This window comes from Mus pahari, chromosome 2, assembly GCF_900095145.1.
Source record: "Mus pahari chromosome 2, PAHARI_EIJ_v1.1, whole genome shotgun sequence".
Classification (NCBI taxonomy): Eukaryota; Metazoa; Chordata; class Mammalia; order Rodentia; family Muridae; genus Mus; species Mus pahari.
In genome coordinates, this window is record NC_034591.1 from 90,452,260 (window position 1) to 90,470,390 (window position 18,131).

General features: G+C 48.5%; 1 protein-coding gene across 5 annotated transcripts in view; it reads left to right on the forward strand.

Moving 5' to 3' along the window:
* Positions 1-8,550: 8,550 nt before the first annotated feature.
* Positions 8,551-18,131, forward strand: part of Capg (capping actin protein, gelsolin like) — an 18,686-nt gene continuing 9,105 nt past the window's right edge. Inside the window, exons 1-3 of one of the 5 annotated variants that reach the window (XM_029534996.1) lie at positions 8,574-8,592; positions 8,894-9,021; positions 9,923-9,985. The gene's annotated coding sequence lies outside the window, so the exon portion shown is untranslated. Of the gene's footprint in view, positions 8,593-8,893; positions 9,022-9,922; positions 9,986-12,478; positions 12,520-13,858; positions 14,085-18,131 lie in introns of those variants that run through there. The other 4 variants (XM_029534997.1, XM_029534995.1, XM_029534998.1 and 1 more) reach the window with 4 other exon arrangements.

Below are 18,131 nucleotides of genomic sequence, written 5' to 3' on the forward strand. Positions count from 1 at the left end.
GTGCTGGGATTAAAGGCGTGCGCCACCACGCCTGGCTCCTTTGATTTTTAAACAGGGTTTTATGTCAAGCTGGCCTCAAACTCACTACATTATCAAAGGTGACCTTGGATCTCCTGCTGCGTCTGCCTCCGACCCCCAAGTTCTGGGATTGCAGACATGTCCCACCATGCCTGGTTTGTGGTTCCTGAGTTTGACTGATTCCCTAAAGTCATCTAGCTGAAGAAGGATTAATTCCGATAGGTGTCCCCTGACCTCTACATAGACAGGTGCCACAGTATGTGTGTGTGGACCTGTGCCTTTCTATGCACACACACTCACACAAACACATAAATGTGGTACACACAGAGATGCTAGGGAGGTGGCTCGGTGGGTAAAGCACCTATGTACAAGTATGAAGACCTGAATTTGGACCCCCAGAATTCATGTAAAGCAGATGTGGCCAGATATGATGGCACATGCCTTGCATATGCCTTTAATCCCAACTCATGGGAGGCAAAGGCAGACAGGCAGATCTCTGTGAGTTTGAGGCCAACCTGCACTACAAAATTCCAGGACAGCAGGGTTATAAAGAGAAACTGTCTCAAAAAAAAGAAAGAAAAAAAAAGGCTAGATGTGGTAACAGGTGTGATTCTACTATTTCTTTGAGAGAGATGAGAGGCAGAGACAAGGGAGATCTGGAAGCAGGAGCCAGCTAGCGTGGCATAGGCAAGGCTGAGGCGAGCAGATTGCTACAAGGTCAGCCTGGATTACATAAAGTTCAGGCTAGTCTGGGCTGCAAAGTGAGACCCTGTCCAAAGAAACAACCAAGAAAGAAAGTGACCAGTGACCTATATACGAAACATTTCAGTGGTTAAAAACAAAACGAAGAGCTGGCAGTGGTGCGCACGCCTTTAATCCCAGCACTCTGGAGGCAGAGGCAGGTGGATCTCTGTGAGTTCGAGGCCAGCCTGGTCTACAGAGTGATTTCCAGTCTAGCCTGGTCTGTTACAGAGAAAATCTGTCTTGAAACACCAAAGAGGGGAGGAGGAGGAAGAGGAAAAGAAGAAATATAAAAAAAAAAAACCTAAAGGAATGCTTTTTTAAAAAAGAGATGTTTTATTCTTTTGTATATGTAGTCTGGAGGCCGGAAGAGGGTGTAATCACCCAGGAGCTGGACTTACAAGCTACCATGAGCAGGCCACCATCGGTGCTCAGCTCAGAAACAAACTCGGGGCCTCTGGAAGAGCAGCAAGTACTCTTAACAGCCGAGCCATCTCCAGCCCACTAAAGGAATGCTTTGTGTCAAGACCATTTTATTTTAATAATGCTTTTGATTTAATTTGGGACTCTTTTAGAAGGCTCCTTCATTTTTGTTTCTTCATAATCTTTCAAGAATTTAGAACTATAACATCTGCTTGATTCATCTGCCCTACCCCACCCCCAGGTGGCACTGGGGATTGACCCAGATGAGTCACCATTCAGCCACCATATCTGATCCATCTCTAGCCCTGGATGAAAGGCCAGATGAGATGTCTATTTAACATACCAAAGCAGACTGGCCTCTGGGTTCTCCCAGCAGCCCTCAGTCCTTACCTGTTACTGTCCTCCTGAATGGGCTTCCCACTCCTTACCCTAAACTTCTCCAGCCCAGGTACTGCACCAAGCTTCCTCCAGCCGCTCTTTCCTACATAATCCAGTTGTTTTGGCTATACCAGTTCTTTGGCGCCCTTTTGGCATCTTGGTCTCCTGGCTTTCCCTCCCCCACTCTTCTCTCATGGCCCGGCTCTCTGTTATGCTCACTCTGGAGTTGTTTCTAATCCTTTCAAGACTGTGTTCCAGGAAGTAGCTAATCCCAACCAAGCTGCAGAGAGTAGATTTTTTTCTTAACATGGTCATGGCTATACCTTCAGAGTCCGTGTACTTCTAGATCTATAATGACCATCAGCCATGTGGTAGCCCAGAAAGTGTAAAAACTAAAAATGGGGTCGGAGACAGAAAGTCCACGTATTCCTGGCCACTGTGGTGTCACTGCTCCCAATACAGGTGTAACCTGAGTCCCCACTTGGGAGCCTGAAATCAGCTGAGAAGAGACTTCAGGAGAGAGCTGCCCCAGGCGGAGGTGGAGGAAGTGGGGGCCTCGGCGCAGCTCATCCCACCTAGCTCGGTTTGCACTGAAGGGTTTGGGTAAGTCCCTTCTTCAGCACCTCAGAGGCTCTCTGGGCAACCTGGGAACTTAGGACAAGAGTTGTGACACTTGTGCTCTGGGCAGAGGCTTTTGAAAGAATGGGTGCTTAGATCAGTGTCTTGGTTATTGCCATTCCCCACCCACTCTCCTTGTAGCCTCTCAACCTGATGTCTAGGGTCAGGACCTCAAATCTCTGGGACCTACAATCAGGGGCCAAGGAGGACACAGACCTTTCCCGGGCGTCTCCAGAGACTGGCAAGCCACACAGGGGCCCTAACAAGCTCAGCCCCAACTCAAGGTCTGGGCTGCTCCTCTCCCCTGTACGAGGAGTTAGACCGCGTAATGGAGTCGGGATCAAGGAGGCGCAATGTGTGCCTACGGTGGGCACCAGCCGCCGCCGCACCAGCAGCCTTTTCTCGGCTGCCAGGAGCCCCTCCCCACAAGGAACGCACCACACCTGCCTGATTCCACTTCCGGAGAAGCTCAGACTCTAGGCCCCACCTAGCGTCCTGCTGCCTGCTGGGATTTGTAGTTTGGTGGGAGCAGGACTGGCGCACGTGGTACGTAGATGTGTGCTTTTATTAGTGTGTCTCTGACTTCGCCCTGGAGGGCCCTCTGAACCTGTGCTTCGACTATGACAGCATAGGTCACATCCTGCAGCCCACTGCCTGCTGGGGCTTGTAGTTCGCAGACTTTCTCCCTGGGTGCCGGTGGGGTCCAGCCTTTCTCCAGTAAAGCCTTGTCCTGGAACCCCTGCCTGGCAAAAATGAATTAGGTCAAGGCTCTGGGTCTTTCTGTTCTGTGCATAATGGTATCCTGAAATAATGAACAGTCTTGCCCAGGATGGGTTGTACACACAAGTCCATTATCTTAGAGGATTTTTTGATAAATATTAACTTCACAAATGTGTTAACTACTTCTCCAAGGAAGGCTTTAATCACTAAGAAATTGGCAAGACATACCTTGCTCTTGAAGAACCATCCTGCCCCCCCCCCATCTTAGGCTTAAAAGCTGTCTTAATAGTAAACACAAACTAGGTCCATTCCTGTTCATAATTAACCCTCTTTTTTCTCAAGGATTGGACTAGGCCCCACCTGTAACCTTAACTACAAATGGCTCTGTTATAACTACAAATGCCTGTTCCAGGAATGACAATCATGTCTTTGTTACAAAAAATTAATAACCATCTTGCAACCCTTCCTTTGTTTCAAAATGATTGTTGCAGCTGTTGTCACTGACCACCCTGTAATTATGTCTTTGTTTCCTGAGGCTGTTATAACTAACTTCTTATGCTTATGTTCTTTTCCTGTAACCTTACCCCTGAGCTATAAAAACTTGTGTTAACCTCCTGAACCCAGCCTTAGGGGCAGGCAGCCTGTGCACACGAATTTTAAAAGCTTGTTTTAATTCATTACTTGCATTAACTTGGCCACTTGGTTGGTGGTTGAATCTTTGAGATCAACACTCTGTGTATTTGCATGTTTGTGAGTGTGTGTGTGTGTGTTGTTGTTGTTGTGTGTGTGTGTGTGTGTAGTATAGGCATTTGAAGGCCAGAGGTCCATCTTAATTAATGTCTTTCTCTTTGGCTTTCTACCTTTTCTTTTTGTTTTTTTTGTTTGTTTGTTTGTTTGTTTGTTTTTGTTTTTTTTTTCGAGACAGGGTTTCTCTGTGTATTCTTGGCTGTCCTGGAACTCACTCTGTAGACCAGGCTGGCCTCAAACTCAGAAATCCGCCTGCCTCTGCCTCCCAAGTGCTGGGATTAAAGGCGTGAGCCACCACCGCCCGGCTGGCTTTCTACCTTTTCATGTGTGAGTTCATTACTTCAGCTAGACTCCTGTGTCCTCCCCAGTGCTAGGTGACAGTACTAGGATGACAGAAACCGGCACCAGGTTTTTTTTTTTTTGTTGTTGTTGTTTTTTTAAGATTTATTTATTTTATTTTATGTATATACACTGTAGCTATCTTTAGACACACCAGAAGAGGGCATTAGATGTTTGTGAGCCACCATGTGGGTGCTGGGAATTGAACTCAGGACCTCTGGAAGATCAGTCAGTGCCCTTAGCCGCACCGCTGAGCCATCTCTCCAGCCCCTGGCAGCAGCTTTTTGCGGGAGTGCTGGGGATTGAACTCAGGTCCTCGTGCTTCTGCAGCAAGTACTTTGCCAACTGAACCGTCTCCTTAGCTCCCACAGTTTGCTTTCTCAGATCCACCAGTGATACAGCTAATGTCACAGAGGCTTTTTAATCTCTGGTCTGTCTGTCCGTCCACCGCTAAGTCCCTGGAGCATCTCCTGCTTCTGATTCTTCTCCCAGCATCCCTCTCTCTGCCCAGAAGATCTGCCCTCCACTTCCTGCCCAGCTATTGGCCATCAGCTCTTTATTGATACAGTTCTAGATTACCTTAAGCAGGTAAGGAAGGAGGAGTATTTACAAACTGTGAGGTGGGCGAGGGGCCATAGAAATAAAATACCAAGATCCTGCCAGCATTTAGCTCTCTGTTGGTACAGAATTAACAATTGAATATACAAAGATACACCTTCACACAATGTACCCCAACAACCAAATAAATGGGTTTGTGTGGGGCTGAGGATACTTAATTAACTGTAAACCATAGAGTGTGTGAGATGCTCCCATCAAAAGCAGAACCTGATGTGTGTGGGAGTCCTAGGTTGCCTAGAGGTTGCTCGGTACAGTGTTTGCAAAGAGGTGTCATACTATCTTCAGGTCTCCCGCTTCTGAGTACACTGAGAGAAGGGTGTGTGCGTAGCCCAAACAACTAGGAATCCTCATTTGCTGAATTATCCCCTAGGCTTGGCTCATCCTCATCCCCAGTGATGGGATGACTTAACTCTGCATTGTGCCTCTGATTGGAGTCAGAGGAGCCAGGAGCGGCTAAACTAGGCCTTCATCTCACTCATGGGGAACTAAAGCTCAGACAGGACCACATGTCAGGCTGGGTGGAGTAGCTTGTGTTTGTAATCCTAGCACTTCAGAGGCTGAGTCAGGAGGATTACAGTGAGTTTGAACTCTGTCTGGGCTAAAGTATGACACCTTGTCTCAGCTGCTAAGAGTACTCACCTGCTGCTCTTGTAGGGGACCTGGACTCAAGTCCCAGCACCCCGTGGCAGCTCACAACTGCCTGCAGCTCCAATCTTTGGGACTCTGATGTCCTCTTCTGGCCTCTGCAGGCACCAGGCACACATGCATAAAAAACACCTATCCACATAAAACAAAAAAATTTAGAGAGCTGGAGAGATGGCTCAGTGGTTAAGAGCACCGATTGCTCTTCCGGAGGTCCCGAGTTCAAATTCCACCAACCACACGGTGGCTCACAGCCATCTGTAATGAAATCTGATGCCCTCCTCTGGTGTGTCTGAAGACAGCTATAGTATACTTAGATATAATAATAAATAAGTCTTTTTTAAAAATTTAAAAAGAACAACAAACAAAGATTCTGGAGTGGTGGACCCTGGCTGTAATCCCAGCATGTAGGAGGCTAAGGCAGAAGCATCAAGAGTTCAAGGCCAACCTGGGTCATATGACACTCTGCCTCAAAGAGGTCAGTAAGAGATGCGAGTGTGGAGATGGGTAAAATGCTTGTTGCACAAACCTGAAAGCGTGATTTAGACCCCTACCACTCATGGAATAGAGAGGTTTGCAGCCCACATTTGTAATTCCAAAGTGGGGTGAAGAGGTGGAGGCTGATGGTTTCTTGCTGGCCAGCCGGTCTAGCGGAAACAGCGCAGCAGGTTCTGTATACATTGTCTCAAAAAATAAGGCAGAGGCTGGGGAGATGGCTCAGTCGGGAGGAGGAGTTCTTACTCTTGCAGAGGACCTGTGTTCAGGTTCTAGCACTCACATCTGGGCTCACACCTTCTGTAACTCCAGTTCTCGGGGACCTGTTGTCCTCTTCTGACCTCTTTAGGCACTAGGTATGTATCTGCTACTCAGGCGTACATGCAGGCAAAACACTCATATACATAAAATGAATAAAGTCCAATTTTGAAACTAAGGTCAAAGCTGGGCAGTGAGGGTGTGTACCTTTAATCCCAGCATTTGGGAAGCAGAGGCAGGCAGAGCTCTGTGAGCTTGAGACCATCCTGGTCTCATAGAGGAAGACATTTATCTGACATTGACCTGTGGCCTCCATACACACATGCCCACACATCTGCCTGAACATGAACGTGTGTACATTCACAACATACACATAAACACATGTTTACACTCTTAAGTAAAAACCAAAATGTATTCTCCCAAAATATCTAGAGAGCAGACTGGGCATGATGGATCATTCCTGTAACCCCAGCACTCGGGAGGCAGAGACAAGAGGTTGCTGCAAGTTCCATAGCAAGACCTTGGATCGAAAGAGAAAAAAACCCCAAAGGGTCTGGGGAGATGGCTCAGGGGCTGGTGTGCCAGCTCAGTCTGGGTCTTGGCATACTCTTTTTGCCATGTTGAGAGAGAGTGAGAGAGAGACCCCCACAACAACAGCAAATTCACCAAGACTTTACCACAGCCCCTCAGGGTCACTGTCTCCCAGCTAGAAGGGTCATGGTCTCCGTCCTTGTCCTTGATTTACAAGGGAGCAAGCTGTCTTAGTGATTACTCAGTAGGAGTTTGACCTTAAGGCATTCAGTAAGCATTTTTTGAGTGTTGGTCCTGCTTAGCATACATAGATCACAAAGCCAGAGCTATATACACTGGGCATAAACCTGGCATAGTAATACTGGCCTGCAATCCCAGAACTCTGGAGGCAGGAGAGGAAGATCAGAAGTTCAAGGTCATCTAAGGCTACATAGGAAGTTTGGGTCAGCCTGTGCTACATAGGAACTTGTCTTAAAATTTGAATTTTTTTTTTCATTGTCATTACCTCCTAAGTGCTGGGTGCTGGAGTTATAAGGAAGACTTGTCATTGTCCCAGAGCCACATGTACAAACACAAAAAACCCACTCCCATGACAGAATTTTCTGTTTGGCCTCTTGGTAGGGATGTGGGTTACACTGGTATTAATCTGTCAAAACTAGAAAATGAAGCTGGGTATAGTGGTACACGCCTGTAACTCAGGGAGCAGAGGCAGGCAGAGCTCTGTGAGTTCGCTGGCTGCCGTCCTACATAGAACACTCCAGGCAGATACAGTGAATGAAACCTTGTCTCAAAAAAAAGTGTGGGGGGCACTGAGCCATCTTGCCAGCGAATGCTACTGGGCTGCCCAGCTGCCCAGGAACAAAGTCAGGGTGTAAATTCTTTCAGAAGCAGTCAGTAGACTTCAGAGAATTGAATTCTGCTTGGCCTTTGCAAAGTTGCTTCCCAAAAGACAAAGCGGCTTTGTGGGTTTGTGGCTGAGTGGGTTTGTGTGCTAAGATCTGGACCCAGCACAGACAGCAGTGCAGACACTGGGTGGTCTGTTTGGTTTTGAATTAGAGGAGGGTAGAAGGGCGCATTGATACAGGTCAGGCCAGCCTGGATTACATTCCTGACTCTCTTTTGGTCCTCCCTGAGAATTCATCTAAGGAGGAATAATGGTGCCAGATGAAGGTGGAAGATTACGATTGTTAAAAATTACACATATTTATTTACTTGTGTGAGTGTGATCATCCGAATGCAGGATTACAAGCACATATTGGCCAGTATGTGTGGTGCTGGGAATCAAACCCAGCTTCCTGCACGCTAGAAAACACTCAACTGGGGCTGGTGAGATGCCTCAACAGGTAAGAGCACTGAATTCAAAGGTCCTGAGTTCAAATCCCAGCAACCACATGGTGGCTCACAACCATCCATAACAAGATCTGATGCCCTCTTTTGGAGTGTCTGAAGTCAGCTACAGTGTACTTACATATAATAGATAAATAAATCTTTAAAAAAAAAAAAAAAGAAGAAAGAAAAGAAATGAAAAGACTCAACTGAGCTGCATCCTTAGCCAGAGATCACATCGAAGGCACAAAGTACTAGCCCACCTTTAGTCCCAGCACTCGGGAGACAGAGACAGGAGGATCTCAGTGAGTTTGAGGCCAGACTGGTCTACAGAGCAAGCTCCAGGCTCCAAGACTTTACACAGAGAAAACCTGTCTCAAAAACAAAAACAAAACAAAACAAAAGATAAAAGAAGGCACAAAGTACTAAGTGGGTGCTCCAAGGAACAGCAGAGGTTGGTACGGTGATGGAGACCAAGGATCCATGGGTCCTATGGGATGTGGAAGCTGCCTTGCTGTCCTCAGCCCGTTTTTCCCATAGTATAGGGAACCTTAGCTTTACCGGCCCTGGGGTCCCTACAAGGTTCCCAAAGCTAGGTCTCTGGAGCGGCAAAGGGAAGGGAACGCCCCAGTCAGCCCCTGCCACTTGGCCCTTTTGGGTGACTCACTTCTCCGAGGGGGTGGAGGCGTGGTCTCCAGCAAAACAACTTTGTCCAGAGCCAGGAACCCCCTAGAGCAAGTAAGTCGCGTTCCCAGGGGTTCTTTACAGCCCAGGGATCTTACTTTAACTCTGCGGGTTCCGAGGCGCCCGGCCCCCTGTCTCCCCCACACCTTCCGGGCTCCTAGGGGAGAAAACTACTGGCTTTTTCGATGGTAGCCGAGATTAGGCGGGCAGAGCCGGCAAAGCACTTTCCCATTCTTTCCAGGGACAAACTTGAAGCAGGGAGTTGGCGGTAGGGCAGGACGGAAGCGTGGTGGGGGTGGGGAAACCAACCTGAGTCTTTATTAAAAAGAAACAAGTTCCTTATTTCTCTTTATAGCTTTTTGTTGGTTTTCTTTCGAAACGGTGTCTTACGTAGCCCAGACTTCTTTAAATTCACTATATAGCCAAAGGTGACATCAAACCTGTGATTCTCTAGCCTCCATCTTTCAAGTGCTAGGATTACAGGTATGCACTGCTTAGATTACCCACACTCCGCAAGCCTTTCTCCTCTCTCTCCTTCTCCCTCTCCCTCCCCTCCCCCTTCCCCTTTCCCCCTCTCTCCCCCTTCCTCCCTCCCTCTCTCCCTCTCTCCCCCTCCTGTGTATTGTGTGTGTCTGAGTTTGGGTTTGTGCAAGTAGAGGCTAGAACGGCATCAGATGCCTTGGAGCTGGACTGACAGAGGGTTTGTGTGGCTGATGTGGATTCTGGGAACTGAAATTAGGTCCTCTGGAATTAGGTCTGCTGGTTCTCTTCACCACACTGAACCATCGCTCCAGCCCCAACAACCTTTTTTTTTTTTAAATAAAATTTTCTTCCCTTGGTAATAGGACCCTCAGATGTAGCGAACAATGGTTTGTGTACATAGGCTCTCAACCTAAGGGCCACCCACCTAGGCTCCATCCTGATGCAGTTAGGACCCAAGGATCTGGGTACTCAGAGGGAGGGGGAGGGGAATCCCTGGTTTTAACCACACCGCGAAGCTTGGGAAGGAATGGGGATTGCCCCAGCATATACTGGGCCCTTTTACCAGGGCCCCTACTCATCTCAGCCACGTTCACAGTCACATGTCAGACTAAGAAAGGAGAAATAGTCCATGAGATGGCTCAGCTGGTAAAGACACTTGCCACCAAGCCCAAAGACCTGCATCTGGTTCCCAGGGTCCATGTGATAGAAGGAGAGAACCAACTCCCATAATTCCTCCTTAATTCCTCCTCAAGCCTGGTGTGTACATGCCACGCCTCCTCCAGAATAAGTAAATGAATAAACAAATGTCATTTTTAAAGAAGAATTCCTAGTCACCTAATAGCCCTTATCTGCTCATACCTGTAACAGTTTGTCTGACCTTCACATTTATCTGTGTGCCCAGCTTACAGATTGGACACAAGGAGGCTCCGAGGACTTGGATCACTGGCCTGAGAAAGCTCGGTTGGTAAGCAGTAAGTCTACTTCCACTCACACTGTGTGTGTAGCCAAGGATAGGTTTGAACTTTTGGTCTTCCTGCCTCTCCCACCAAGTGCTGGGACTGTAGGTACGCCCCAGCACCGCAGCTTTAGAGCGTCTTCTCCCACCATGTCGGACCCAGGTCCTCAGGCTTGTAAGTAGTGTCTTCACTGGCTGAGCCATCTTCCTGGTCTTCTTTGTCTTTATTCCATGCTGTGACCCATCTCAGGCCTTCACGATGTTATGTGCACAGTCTATTAACTGAGATATATATATCCCCAGTCCTGAAAGCCACCAACTCTTATATCTCTGGCTGTCCTGGAACTTGCTCTGTAGACCCGTCTGGCCTTGAACTCATAGAGTTCCACTTGCGGCTGCCTTCTCAGTGCTGGGATTAAAGTCACGCACCCCCACTGTCCAGCTAAGACCAACCTGTAGCCCTTCTACTAAGCTCTCTCCCAAGCCTGTGGTTCTGTCAGGGACAAGGCTTTGCTGGCATCTTAGCTCAGACTACCCTATCAAGACTGCGGTTTGACCATGGAGAGACCGGGATGCCAGCTAAAAGCTGTGTTGTATTGTTTTATTTATTATTTATTTAATGTGTTTGCGTATTTTGTCTGCACGTATGAATGTATGTACACACTGTGCATGCTTGGTACTTGAGGTGACCAGAAGAGAGCATTAGATTCCCTGGGACTGGAATTGCCAACGTGAGGGTCCTGGTAATGGAGCCTGAGTCTCTGAAAGAGCACACACTGCTCTTAACCATGGAGCCATCGCTCCAGCCCTACAAACTGTGTTCTTTACAGAGAACATTTCACATTTCCTTTTTTTTTTTAAGATTTATTTATTTATTTAGTATATGTAAGTACACTGTAGCTGTCTTCAGGCACACCAGCAGAGGGCGTCAGATCTCATTATGGGTGGTTGTGAGCCAACATGTGGTTGCTGGGATTTGAACTCGGGACCTTCAGAAGAGCAGTCAGTGCTCTTCCTTGCTGAGCCATCTTGCTCCCCAGCCCATCCTTTTTTTTTTTTTTTTCAGTTTTACTTATTCATCATATGTAGGTGGTTGTCACAGCACATGTGGCGGCCTGAGGACAACTTTCTTTCTAAATCTCTTTAGATTTCTTTTGAAAGTTGTGTGTGTGTGTGTGTGTGTGTGTGTGTGTGTGTTAGGGTTTTTCTTGCTGTAATAAAACACCATGATCAAATGCAACTTGGAAAATAAAGGGTTTATTTCATTTTACACTTCCAGGTAACAGTTCACCACTGAGGGAAATCAGGGCAGGAGCCTGGAGGCAGGAGCTGATGCAGCAGCCATGGAGGAGGGCTACTTACTGGCTTGTTTTTCATGGCTTGCTCAGTTTGCTTTCTTATAATGCCCAGGACCACCTTGCTCAAGGATAGCACTGCCCACACTTAGCTGGGCCTCCCATACTGCTCAGTAATCAAGGTGATGACCCACAGACTTGCCTACAGGACAATCTTTTTTTTTTAAAAAAAAAAGATTTATTTATTTAATTTATGTATGTGAATGTAAGTGAATCCACTGTTACTCTCTTCAGACACACCAGTAGAGGGCATCAGATCCCATTACAGATGGTTGTGAGCCACCATGTGGTTGCTGGGAATTGAACTCAGGACCTCTGGAAGAGCAGTCAGTGCTCTTAACCACTGAGCGCCATCTCTCCAGCCCCGCCTACAGGACAATCTTACGGCGACATTTTCTCAATTAGAAAACCCTCTCCCCGGATATGTCTAGATTGTGTCAGGTTGACAAAACTTAATCAGCGTAGTGTGTTTATCTGTATATTCAAATGTGAGTGCAGTGCTCTCTGTGGCCAGAAGAGGGAGTCAGACCCCCTAGAGCTGGAGTTGCAGGCCAGATGTGGCTTCTGGGCACCAGAAGAGCAGCAGTTGTTCTCGACCTCTGAGCTGTATCTACCATCCCAGGGGACATCCTTCAGGAACCATTCTGTCCTTTTATTACAGGTTCTGGGGATCAAACTGTGGTCATCATTGCACAACAAGCATTTTTACTCACTGAACTGTCCGGGAGACTGCATTTAACATCGAGAAAACAGTTAATTCTCGCTCTCGTGGTATTTTAGCACACAGGACGCATCCATCTAGAAGGCATGGGGGTGACACCTGCAATCCCAGCCCTCAGATGGAGGCAGGAGGGTCCCAAATTTGAGGCCAGCTTGAGTTATGTCTTCAGGCTCAGTCTCAAATGAGCAAGCAAATACCAACTCCCCGTATCCACTCAGTACTCTGTTTTTTCCAGGCTGTCCCCTAGCAGCCACCAAGATAGGCTAGGCTGGTTTGATGGTTGCATGATTAGCAAGGCTTGTTTCAGTACTACCAGGGCCAGGGCCTTGACTCTGAACACTAAGCCCTATATGGATCTGACTGTGGACTAACATTCTTCCAGAACAGGCCTGTCAGGGTCCCTGGACATTGAGCCACCCAACTGTAGCTGCCACCTTGGGTGCAAACACTCCTGAACCTCTCAACCTGTGAGTCATGAATCATTTGGCAAAGTTTTATCTCTAAAGTATTTACATTACAAGTTATAACAGTAGCAAATGACAGTTATGAAGTAGAATGAAGATAATGTTATGGTTGGGGGGGGTCACCACAGCATGAGGAGCTGTACTATGGGGTCGCAGCCTTAGGGAGGTTGAAAACTGCTGACCTAGGGACTAGGAGGGAATAAGAGCCTCCATGACTGAGCGTCTTGCTTCCTATGTGACTTTGGGCTGTGCCCCAGGGTAAGGCCTTCCTGGGGCCAGCAAGTTAGATCAGATTGATTCTACATTATGGTCTTGTGACTGTGTGAAGGGAGCGGTTGTTGCTTTGGGTTGAGCTTGAAACCATATGCTCTTTGTCTTGGAACTCAAGAGATCCGCCTGCCTCTGCCTCCCGAGTGCTGGGATTAAAGGCGTGCGCCACCATCATCAGCTAAGGGGTAGTCTTTTTAGAATTGAGGCACAGAGAGACTTCATGTGTCAAGGAACCTGGTGTGGTGCCTCAGTATATGTAAATCACTAGTGTTCAGAAAGCAGAGGCAGGTTGGTCATAGCGCTGAAGCCAATCTGAGCTACAGATTTAGTTTCCTAGCAGCCTGGGTGCCAAAGTGAGACTGTCTCAGTAAAACAATCAAGCAACAGTTGGCCACGGTGGTGCAATTTTGTGATCCCAGCACTCAGGAGTCAGGAGGGTCAAGAGTTCAAGGCCAGTTTGAGCTGCCTTTAGAGGCTAGCCTGACTACATGAGAGCTTGTCTCGAAAACAAAACACCAAAATGAACACACACACACACGCACATGCACACACACAAACACACACACTCGCACACGTGCACGCACGCACGCGCACACACACACACACACACACACACACACACACACACACACACACACACACACACACAGAATGTGTCAGGGCCCCAAACACTCTCTTGGAACTTTGCTTCAGAAACAGCCTGGTTTACAGAGTGAGTTCCAGGACAGCCAAGGCTACACAGAGAAACCCTGTCTTGAAAAACCAAAAGGAGGAAGAAGAGGAGAAGGGAGGAAGAGGTAGAAGGAGAGGAAGGGGGATGGAGGAGGAGGGAGAGGAGGAGGGAGAAGGAGAAGATCATCATCACATGTACACAGGGCAATGAGACAGCTAGTCAGCAGGAGGAAAAAGCAGTGTAGGGCCAGTGACCCAACCCAGGAAATGTGACTAACCAGCCACAGCGGGCCGAGCAGACTCAGACCTCTGCCTGGGCAAGTGAGTGGAATGGGGCTTTCCTTGCTGGTCTGACTCTACATTGTTCAGAATCTGCTTTGCCCGAGGCCGCTGTGATGAGACCTAATCAGGCTTTAACCTCCCAGGGGCCATATCTGAGAAACAGCAGCCTTCCATCAGCAAGGCTCAGCCTTGGAACTGGCTTTCCTGAGCCCTAAGACCTTAGTACTGAGCCTTGCCATGGGTGGGGCAGATGGGCGGGGCAGCCCAGTGGAGAAGAGGGAAGTAAGAAGCTAGCTATCAAGGGGCAAGCCGAGACGTGCTTGAGAAGAAAAGGCTGTGGAGAGGTGAGACTGGCTCTGTAGAGAATGGTTAGCTAGGACTCTCATGGGTGGGTAGGTGAGGGCTGGCTGCTAGGGTCCGGGAACAGGTGGGAACAGTGTCCCCAGGCTTAAGTCAGCTCAGGTCAATACCTGTAGTTTTGCAGCTGCAGAGTCTTGAGTGGGCCTGGGTGGGATGTGTTCCCAGGTGCAGGGGAGGAGCTGAAGGGTCTGGGCTCATCCTGGTCTGTAGGAGGTGGGGTCAGACCTGAGAGATGCCCAGAAGTCATCAGATCTGGTGGTGTCCGTCCCCAAGATAGCACTATCCTGGGCCCAGACAACTGGACGAGAGGGAGCTGAGAGGGAGCAAGGTAGGTTCAGCTGCTTGAGGGACAGTCAGCCAGCCCCCGGTTAGAGGGTCCTGTTAGAGGGTCGGCTGGGGACCACTGTGGAGAGAGATGAAGATAGAATCTGGGGTGTGGGGAGCGGGATCTGCTTTGGCCTGTCCTAGGGGCTCAGAGCCACTGCTGTTCCCACTTCTAGGAGACATGGGTCACAGTCAGGGCTTCTTGTATTGACACCCTATTTCCTTCCTAGGACTGCTGCTATTTCAGCTCACACTAACGGGGCAGATAGGAACTATGAGGGGAAGTGACTTGTTGAGAGTCAGGGTCCAAGAGGGCAAAAATAGCCCCAGTTTTCCTCTGTACTGGGTCACTGATGCACATTGAGAGGATCAAGCATTTTGTTGGAGGTAGGAGTGGACTCCACTTCTAAGCCCCCAGTGTGTTCTGAAAAGGTATTCTAACCAGAGTTAGCCAGCAGGGCACGCATCCTCCCCCACTGCTCACGACAGTCTGATGGGCCTCGCTGCCCTCTGGCTTTCTGCTTCAAGGATGCTCCCAGCAGACCTTGCCTGGATGTCTAAGCAATCCCGTTGGTTTCATCTAGTCCAATCATTGGAGCTCAGCAAGTTAGGGCGATCAGGCACTTTCTCGGGCACAGTCAGGTGTGCTCAAAGGTCCATAGGCAATCTCAGCTTCCTGCTCCAAAGGTGCTTTCTAGTCTTGGGGAGAAAGCCAGCCTCTAAAACTCATCACGTTGTGGCACAATGGGGAAAACGGAGTCCTCGGCAGAGGTGGCCAGCTGTGATGTAGCTCAGTGGTAGAGCATTTTCTAGCGGGGGGCCCGTGGCCCTGGGTCTGGTTCCCGGCATGCTTCCCATTCCCAGTGGAAGACACAGAGGCTGCCTGTGAGGTGGTGAGTTCAGAAGCATACAAGAGGAGGGTGGTGAAGTGAGCCACAGAAGAGGGCTCTAAGGACTATCTAAGCAGCAGTAAAGCTTCTTCTAATGCTGGTCTGTGATTATGTGACAGTCTGATGGGGAGGAAGTTGGTCTGTGGTTTCACTGGGTGTGATGGCTCCCCACTTCCTGAGCCTTCTAGGTAGGCCATAAGGCATGGACTGCTCTTCATGCTGAGCCCCCAGAACAGATCTTGAAGGAATGGAAGTGAGTAATAGACTCTGTCATGGATGCTTGTGATGGGGTAGCAGGTGTGCCCTGCTGTTGTTAGCACAAGAAGGTGGCCAGATGTGCTCTAAGCCTGCAAGCAGAGGCTGATGTGATGGGGCTGGGAAAACTCCCACAGGAGCTGAGCCTACCGAGTGGTGGATTATCCCGCAGACAGGGTTGACGTGTGCCCACAGGGATGGAGGGGCTGTGACACATTGTGGGAACTTGAGGAGCCGTAGGAACAGGTCACAGGGCTGAAACGAGGAGACAGGATTGGAAGACCCTTCCCCAGGAAAGCCTGACCACAGACAGGACCTTGAGCTGATGGGAAGGCAGCCGGAGCCTTAGTTGGAACCTGGAACTTCTCTGGGGCTCTGCTACCCAGCCTCTGTCTATGCAGCCTGGTTTTAGCTATTTCAGTGTCCCCGCATGCACCCCACTCAATTTCTTGGGAGCTGGAATTGAACTTGGAACTCATGCATGCTAGGCAAGCATTGTGCCCTGAGATCTGTCCCCGGCCCTCTTTCTACTTTTTGTCTTCAGGCTGGGGATGTAGCTGATGGTAGAGTTCTGTGCAGCACACATACAGACCTGGATTTGATTACCAAGCCCCCTGGTGATCCACCATGGGGAAGGGGGCGGAGGCAGGAGGATCAGAAGTTAAAGGTATCCTTGGTTACCTAGTGAATTCAAGGCCAGCTTAAGGCTACAAGAGACCCCGTGCTGAAAGAAAAAAGAAATAAAGGGGAAAAAACTTACTCCTTGATACTTGAAACCATAAGGAAGGATTTAACAGGATAGTCACTAAAGTATAGAGACCACAGTACCAGGGCCTTGCAGTGTGGGAGAAAGACTAGTTAGTCTTTTTTTTTTTTTTTTTTTTTTTTTTGACTAGTTAGTCTTAAGACCCAAAGTAGTGCGAGCTAACAAGACGTAACTTGGTCTAGAGCTAGCTGAGGGTCAGTGCATGGAAAATTACTAAAAGGAAGTGCCAGGGGGGTGGGAGGTTCCGACAAACTAACCTAACAGGATTCTTGCTGGAGAGAGTCTGGATGATCAGCTGTGGGGGATGGTGCAGGCTGGGGACCAGAGCTGCATAAAGGAGGATGGGTTAGGGATAATGGGGGATTGCAGCTGAACTGATTCTTTCAAGGATCTTTGGCAGAAACTGGATTTGACAAGGGAGTACAAAGGTCTAGAAGGTTCAGACAGAGTGATGGAGTTTAGCCAGTCTTTGCACTTTTGTAAGGTGCCAGGCTATCTTTTCTAAACATACATTTATGTATTTATTTATGTATGTGTTTATTCATGCATTCATTCATTCATTTAATTTGTGTGTGTGAACACACCATGGTGTGTATGTGTGTGTGCTTGTACCATGGTGTGCACACAGTTAACACCCGAGCCCTGCAGTGACTTGGAGCGTAGGAGGACATATGGTTTTGAGTTCCGGCCTAATTTCTCACTTGGTAACACAGAACTGAAAACAGTGAAGCCGTGTGATCAGTCTGTCTCTGTCTCGTTCCTGATTTTGGGTTTGGGGCAGACTCAGTTCCTGAGTCACAGGCTGGGCTGCCCATAGCAGGGTGTGTGTGTGTGGGGGACACACCCCATGGAGTTCCCTCCCTGCGGGAAGTGTCATGCCTTCCGCTCTTTGGGAGGTTGGTCCTGAGAAGGAAAGGGGTGATTCCCCGGCCTCATCTTTCCCCAGGGCTCTGCCTCCTGCTGTTCCCTACGCAGACTCCGCCCTCCGCGCCGACCCGCTCTTCCGGTCCTCCGGAGCGGTTTGTGGGATCCGCTTCGTACTTCAGTGGAAAACTTACACTGAATTAAATGGACATGTGCTCTCTGCCTTTTAAGCCTTAAAACAAACAACAAAACAAAACAGAACAAAACCGGCCTGAGACAAGGCTCAGTGTACAGTAAGGGAGCAATTGTAGCTAATTAAGGGGGACCATCTGCGTTTGACCCCCCAGAACTCACATGGTCACATTTATTTACATATTTACATATTTATTACTTTAGTGTGTGTACATGTACACTCAAGCACACATGTGCATGTACCACAGTATATACGTGGATGTCAAAAAAGAAGCCAGCTCTGGACAGGAACAAAAGGAAGGGCGAAGTTGTTATGATCACATTTTTCTGGAATTATAAAACAAGGCTGGTACATCTAACAGAACAACAGGACAGCTTGCCTGTGCATTCTCCCTTTACTACAATTTCTTTTACCTGAGAAATATTTTCTCTTGGTTTACAAAACAAAGGTGGCATTTGTCATTCTGGAACTGGAGGATGCTGGGAACATAAAATGATATACCTGCCGGATGAGAGCAGTTCCCCTGGGAGAGGGCTGGCTGGGAAGGAGAGCATCCTATGAGGGTTTTGTTTTTAGTAGACTTAAGGAATAAAAATTTCTGCCAGGCAGTGGTGTGCACGCCTTTAATCCCAGCACTTGGGAGGCAGAGGCAGGTGGATTTCTGAGTTCGAGGCCAGCCTGGTCTACAGAGTGAGTTCCAGGACAACTAGGAATAAGCCGGGCGTGGTGGTGCCCTCCT